General features: G+C 37.8%; 1 non-coding gene across 1 annotated transcript; it reads left to right on the forward strand.

Annotated features, from left to right (window-relative positions):
- Positions 1 to 6,904: 6,904 nt before the first annotated feature.
- Positions 6,905 to 7,036, forward strand: LOC117704778 (small nucleolar RNA SNORA17). The gene has a single exon (XR_004606308.1). It is a non-coding gene; the product is annotated as a small nucleolar RNA SNORA17 (small nucleolar RNA).

Below are 7,036 nucleotides of genomic sequence, written 5' to 3' on the forward strand. Positions count from 1 at the left end.
TTCTCTCTTCTGAGCATATTTATTTTAAGATCAGTTAAATGTGATATATTGGGACTTCCTGTCTATTTTCCTTGATTTTGAGAATAACAACCTCATAACAGTGCTGAACTAGGTGGAGGGCGTCTGGAGAGGCAGAGACAGAGATGGCAAGAGAGGCTCCATGCTTGCATAGTGATGAGGACAGGGAGTGCAAAGAGGAGGTGCTGCCTGGCCATTGATCACAGGAAATTAAAGCACAATCCCTTTTCCTCTTCCCACTGGTGCTGGCACCAGAGAGCAGAGATATTCTTCTGGCTTTGTGTTATGGGCTGGGCAAACACTTGAGTCTCGTAGTAAGAGCTGCCCTTAAGTCATCCTTTGGGCTTTGAGTATACTGATAACCAACTTCCACATTTCCCCAGTTTCTGTTTCCCCAGTAGAATTACAAGAACATAAGGTTTCCATTTTTTTTTTACATTTATTAAACACTGATCTCCAAGGAGATAATAGAACCTAGCATGCTTGTCATCTAGTAAAATGTTAATTGCCAGGATCGTGAAGGTAAAATTCCCTCCACACGATAATGTTTCAGCTGCTTCTCCTTTCCTCATAGTAAAAGAAGTTCTAGATGATCTCAATGGACTATGAGCATATGCAAAGGGCACTGAAACTCTGAGGTTAGAATTATGATGAGACTTGGCATTTTGTATGAAAATTTAAAGATTAAAGACTAATAAAGATATTTAAATTAGGGACTGCAGAGATGGTTCTGCAGCTCATTAGGACCTGAATTTGAATTCCCAACCCTTGTGTAACAACCAAGGAAGACCTTGAAACCCAATACTAGAGGATAGAGATAGACAGGTGTTGAGAGTTCAGTGGCCAGTCAGCCTTGCTGAAATGGCAAGCTTTTGATTCAGTGAAAGACCCTGTCTCAAAACAAGGTTGAAAGTTATAGAGAAAAGAATCCAGTGTCCTGCTCTGACCTCTTCATTGGCACACACAGACTTGTGCATCTCCCCATTCATGTGCAAGCACCACATGTTACATCATACACACACTCACATACACACACACACACACACATGCATACACACATGCACACACACACGCACTAAAACTACGGTTGTCATCAATGTCTTATGAACATTTAAAGGATAGTGGAGAAAAAATGAACAACTCTGACCCACCAGTTGATGACTTACATGAAATGATTCAATTCCTTAAAAGATACAACCTGCCAAAACTCATAAAAAATAAATAAGCAATGTAAATAAATGCACAATAGTAAGAAGATTTAATAAATAATCAATAACTTTCCAAAGCATCAAGTAATAGGACAAGACAGATTCATTGGTAATTCTGCCAAGCCCTTGGGGAAGAACTTATATCAATCCTCTATAAAGTCTTCAAGAAGATATAAGCAGAGAAAACACTTTCTAACTTATTCTGTCTCGCTAACATTATCTTAATCCTAGAACCAAATATATCTCATAGCAGAAAAAAATAATAAATATCTCTCATGGGCTTCAAAAATATTATCAAAATGAATGTAACAGTATCTAAGAAGAGTTATGCCATGATTATATAAAGTTATTTCCAGGAATGCAAGGCTAAGTCAACAGGTTAAAATTAGTGAGCTCACCATCTCAAATAGTTAAAGAATTAAAGTTAAATAGTTGCATTAGAAAATGTTCCCCAAAGCATTTAAAAATGATCTAAAATCTATTCACCATTTTAAAAATGAAAAACCTGGAATAGGGGACAATATTTAACCTGATTTTAAAAGTAGCTAGTTCTAATATCATACACAACAAAGAGAAAAATGAAGCTTTTTCTTTTTTAAAAAAAGATCATACACACAACAGATAGCCTCATATACAACAAAGAGAAAAATTGAAGCTTTCCTATAAATATCGGGAATAAGGAAAATATCTCCTCTCCTAGGATTTATTCTCATTTTCATATTAGAAACCCCAACTAATGAAATATGATAGGAAAAGGAAAGAAATGGAGGTAGATCAGAAACAGACATAAAGTCATCTTCATTCATAGATGACAGACATTATTATTTACTTATGAACATCTGAAAGAGTTAACATCTGACTTCTAAAATTACAGAGTAGAGGAGAGGAGACGGGGTGACTACTATAGTCTTTCATTTGGAAGAAATAAAAAAGTTCCGAAAATGGAAGGAGGTGAGAATTTCACAATGCTGTGAGCATACTCATGGATATAGAATTAAGAAGTATTTATGTGATTAACTTTCATGTGACATATTTTGCCATAACTGAAGGGAGTTTGGACAGACATACCCTTCATGAATGGACAATGATGATCCCAGAAGACATGGGTTATTAAATGAAAATTTCAAGGTCGGGCACAAGACATTTCACTGTGAATTATTTAGCAGTGATGCCCCAGAGGCACCCCAAACAATGTAGGCTATTTCCATTGCTTTTTGATGCTCAGCATAACTAGATTGTAAGACCCTATTGATGAAGAGGACACTCAATTCGCAATCAGGAAAGACATAAAGAAATCAATTTCCAACTGACTGGGAAACTCTCAGAAGGAGCTATGTAGGCTGCTGGGAATGAAAAGGCAATAGTCCTACTCAGTGCTATACCCTGCATGCTACGAAATTGACCATCCAGGCAAATTTGATGCATATGTTCCATAATGGTATGATTGCTACAGAGATAACCAATGGCTTTTTGATATCATAGAAGGCTGCTCTACAGGACAGAGGTCATACCTGGTACTAAAGCTGATCGAAAGTCAGGAGGTGGGGAAAACATAGGTCCTTCAGGTGATCCTACTGGTGTTGATTTGCTAAATGGTCAAGCTGCTGAAGGGCCTTTTAAACATTTGTTTGTTCTAGAACCATAAGTTTGTGCTGCTCTTGACTTTGGTTAAAGAGCTTCTTTTTGCAGTGGACCAATTAGTGCAGATAATGCTATAAGAAATTGTGAATGTTCAGCTGTGGATGAGATAACTGTATCAATATATTCCCATCCAAGGCTTGAAGAACTTACAAAAGAGGAAGCAGAAAGAATATAAGAGCTGATGGATGGGGAGATGTGTTATTAAATACTGACTTCTAGACATGATATGCTTATTATAAATGTTATCCCACAACGTCTGTGGTTACCTGTACAATGTCTGCACAAGATCAATCCAGTCAAAATTCAATCATGGCTGAGGGAGAATTACATGGCAGAAGAATCACTCGCAGTTGATGGCTTCTAAGAGAAACAAGAGCCACTCTCCAGTTGATGGCCCCACAACCATGAGCAAATAGACAATGCTAATTGCCTTCAGGAGATTGTTGACTTTTTTTTTTTTTACAAGAACATAAACTTAAAAAAGAAATGGAGAATGGGACATTGCGGGAGTTAGGAGGAGGCGATAGTAGGTGGAGATGATCAAAGTGCATTGTATAAAAGTATGAATTGTTCAGAAAATGAATAAAACATAATAAATGCTAAAAGATAAGCATCTAAATAGTTTTTAAATGGCTAAAAAAGAACAAGAAATTTGTTAGATTCCTTACTGTTATTTAATAATGTGATATTATTGCTAGTTTTTATTTAAGAATGAGTAGGTAATCTATGCTGGGCTCAAGGGAACCACAATTTAATTTTGACATGAGTATATTGATGTTTTCTAACTGTGCACAAGGAGAATAATAAACTATTTGGAATCTCTAGCCTCTGTTTAAGGGAAGGTTCTCTTGTTTGAAGGCTTGCCGTTGGTAAGGGCAGCATCTAAATATTATGGGATGGTTCCTAAGATTCAGTAGCTTGCGAACAGTGTCAAAATAGTATTAGGATGCTTCCTAGACTGTTTTCTTAGTTTATCAAGAAACTGGGATGAATAGTAAACATATTTTGAGAGCAAAAGCTAAAACAAACAAAAACCAATAACCCCACAGGCTGTACCCAGACCTGTAAGAATATCATATAAGGAAGAACACATTGTCTTTAATTACCCTTTTCTTTCTAACCAAGAGTGAAAACAGAAAGAAGCCACCAACTCACTCCTCAATAAGTTCACATTGTATAAAATAAGAGTATTGCAGGGGGCAGGTTATCTGTGTCTCCCCAGAAAAGCTAGACCCTCCCCTTACCATCTTAAACTGGTGCTTGGGAGGTTATGATCTTCTTTCCAATCCATGTATTTCTTTGTCTATATGTATTTTCAACAACAGCTGATTTTTAATAGCACAATTTTGAACTGCAAAGCTCCATTAATGCTCATTTTGAGCATTAATGACATAATGAGACAACTTGAAAATCACTGCAGATGCACATCATAGCCTAAAATATTGGGAAACAATTGAAGTTAGATATGTCAAGAATGCCAAACATATATCTATATACTAATCACCTTCACCATTTCCTGCCTTCAAATATACATTATTTTATCTTTCAAAGCAGTTAAAATTGATCGGAACTTACCCACCCAAACACATTTTATGTATACATGATGCCGATTTCCATTAAGAGAAATATAAATAACTGTAAAAATGCCATTTTAAATCCCACCTGAAAAGCCAACAGTGGTTAAGACTTTGGTACTATAACCACCTTGTAGATGCCTTCTCTTGCTGTAGTAAATGCTGTGACTCCGGCTTGTCTCATTTGAGGCAGCTTGTCTGTCTGGTAAATTGCAGCTGACATTCAAAAGTTGAGTCTCCGTTCTTTTTGTATTTTCATTATACAAAGCCATGAGTAATATAGTAAATATGTATAACCATGTGTTTATGCTCTGTGTAAGACTCCTGGCCAGAGACAAACTATTAATAGTTCAGTTTTAGAGGAGCCAAAAGCAATCTGTTGACTTTTGCTTCTATCATGTTGTTCAAAGGTCAATCTCAAGCTCACATGGAAAATGGGGATGTTCTCTGTGTCCTATTTGCTATGAAGGGAGTCTCAAACGTTCTGTCTGTTCACAGAAGCCTAGGTTAGGCCTCTAGCTTCTTCACTCACACCCAAAATATACAAAGAAGGCCTCAGAAAACTTGGTCCCTTTCTCTTCAGGTTAGCTTCCACTCCAGGAAAAACATTCTGATAAAAAAAAATGAGGTCAGATGCCCCATCAAGGAGCTCCCCAGCATCTTCCTATCCAACTATGAGGTGAGCTCTAGACATTCAGCAGTGGTAAGTCTAAGAGACCTGAGATTTACATCGTGTGGTGTTGATAGCCATTGCAAGTTCAAGAAACTACATTCAGAAGGTCAGGACAGCAGAACCCCTTGTTTCTCTAGCAGGCAAATTTAAATCTAGAAGAGAAGAGTTATAGGCTGGCTGCTTATTAAAAGTAGCACTTTCTTTCTAGAATCTTCTAAGCTAGATGCATCCCCTGGTTCTTGTTCTCTAAGTGTCTGCTCAACAAGAAGTCTAACCTTGCAGTTTCTATATTAAGATAAAAATTAATAACTTCTTTTGTAATCTGTCACTTGTTCTTTCTAGACCATAAATCATCTCCCATAAATGTTGGGGAGACGATGAAAGAGTACGCACTAAGTGGTGTTCACACGACAGCATCTTTACTGTGGCTCAAAGCCAGCTCTTCACAGCTATGGATAACACTGACTTCCCAGACATTGGCATCCTTTTCCCTCTTGCAGTGGCAAATCTGTCCGTCTCCTTCACTTTCATTATACTGATGACAGAAAGTGAAGAGTCATGACTGCAAGAACTTACTGCAAGAGCCACTCACTTAAAATGGGGGCAGCTGGATATGGAGCTATAACTTAGCTCAGAAATGATCTGAACCCATGACATACATACTTCCCACGTGGGGCCCACCAGTCTGCCAGGAAACACTGGGGAAAGCAGCATTCTTCACCAGCCAAAGTAAAGAGCCATGCACAGCAGAGGTGGTTAAACTAGTTCAAGCATAGAAATACCGTAACTAAGAGGGAAACATTCAAATGTGGAGAATATACAACCAGAAACTGGCCATTGTATGCCGAAGGATTGCTCTAGCAAATGCCTCATTGTTTTTGTTTTCTTGTTTGTTTGGATGGTTGTTTTTTGTTTTATTTTTGTTGTTTGGTTTTTTTTGTTTTGTTTTTTTTGGGGGGGGTCTGTTTTTGTTTGTTTTTTGCTATTGGGAGATCACATTGTTTGTACTTTGGATTTCAGGCAGTATATGCCAGAAACCCTTCTCTAGGGTCCCTACTACCAAAGATCTGTACCTTAACCACAATCAAAATAAAATTTGTATAGTAAACACATATTCATACCAGTTTTCAAATTGAAGTCTTACTGCAGTCAAATACTTGGCCACATGTGCACCTACCAGGGGTATTAAAATAACAGAATCTTGTATCTAACCAGAAGAATAGGAATCACCATTATGGAAAATTTCCAAACATATAAAGGTACTTGGAGAACACATGCACCGTGGAAGTTTCTTCTACAAATAGCTTAACCTAAGACTTGGAAGCTACAGGCCTGGTTCAAGACCCAGTTTTGGTATTTAAGAGCTAAGTGATGTTATCTTCCCTGAGCCTTACTTTTCATAAGGTCATTGATAGTGATGTCTTCTATTGCCATCACCCACTGTGCTCTGAACCTCCATAGGGATCCAATGTTTTATAAAAGATATTCCTTAGTTATCCACTGAGAATGTCGCAGAAGCTGTAAGCACAATGCAAAGTGTAGACCTCAGCTTCTAAATAAAATTAACCAAGGTCTTAGAGAAGAAGTCAGAGGTTGGGCTTACGCTGATTCCAGAGACTCTTTTTGGAAAATAAGGAGGTCATACTGTGCACAGCCTGTGGGCACTTGAAAGATCCACTGGCTAAAGCTTGATTTGACCATTAGAGAAAATTATGTGTATAAATAATAATCTATGACTCCACGGGGGAGAAGAGAGAATGAAGGGAGAGAGAATAAGAGAAAGACTTAAATCTGTCCCTAGAGGATTTGCCGGTGTGGCTTCTGTGTCACATGTGTGTCAGTAGGTGGCAGAGAAGAAAGAAGCAATGTCTACCCTCAGTGTTCTCACCTGTGGACATCTGAATGATTAGTAGCGTAACACT

The sequence above is a fragment of the Arvicanthis niloticus genome, chromosome 2 (genome assembly GCF_011762505.2).
Source record: "Arvicanthis niloticus isolate mArvNil1 chromosome 2, mArvNil1.pat.X, whole genome shotgun sequence".
Classification (NCBI taxonomy): Eukaryota; Metazoa; Chordata; class Mammalia; order Rodentia; family Muridae; genus Arvicanthis; species Arvicanthis niloticus.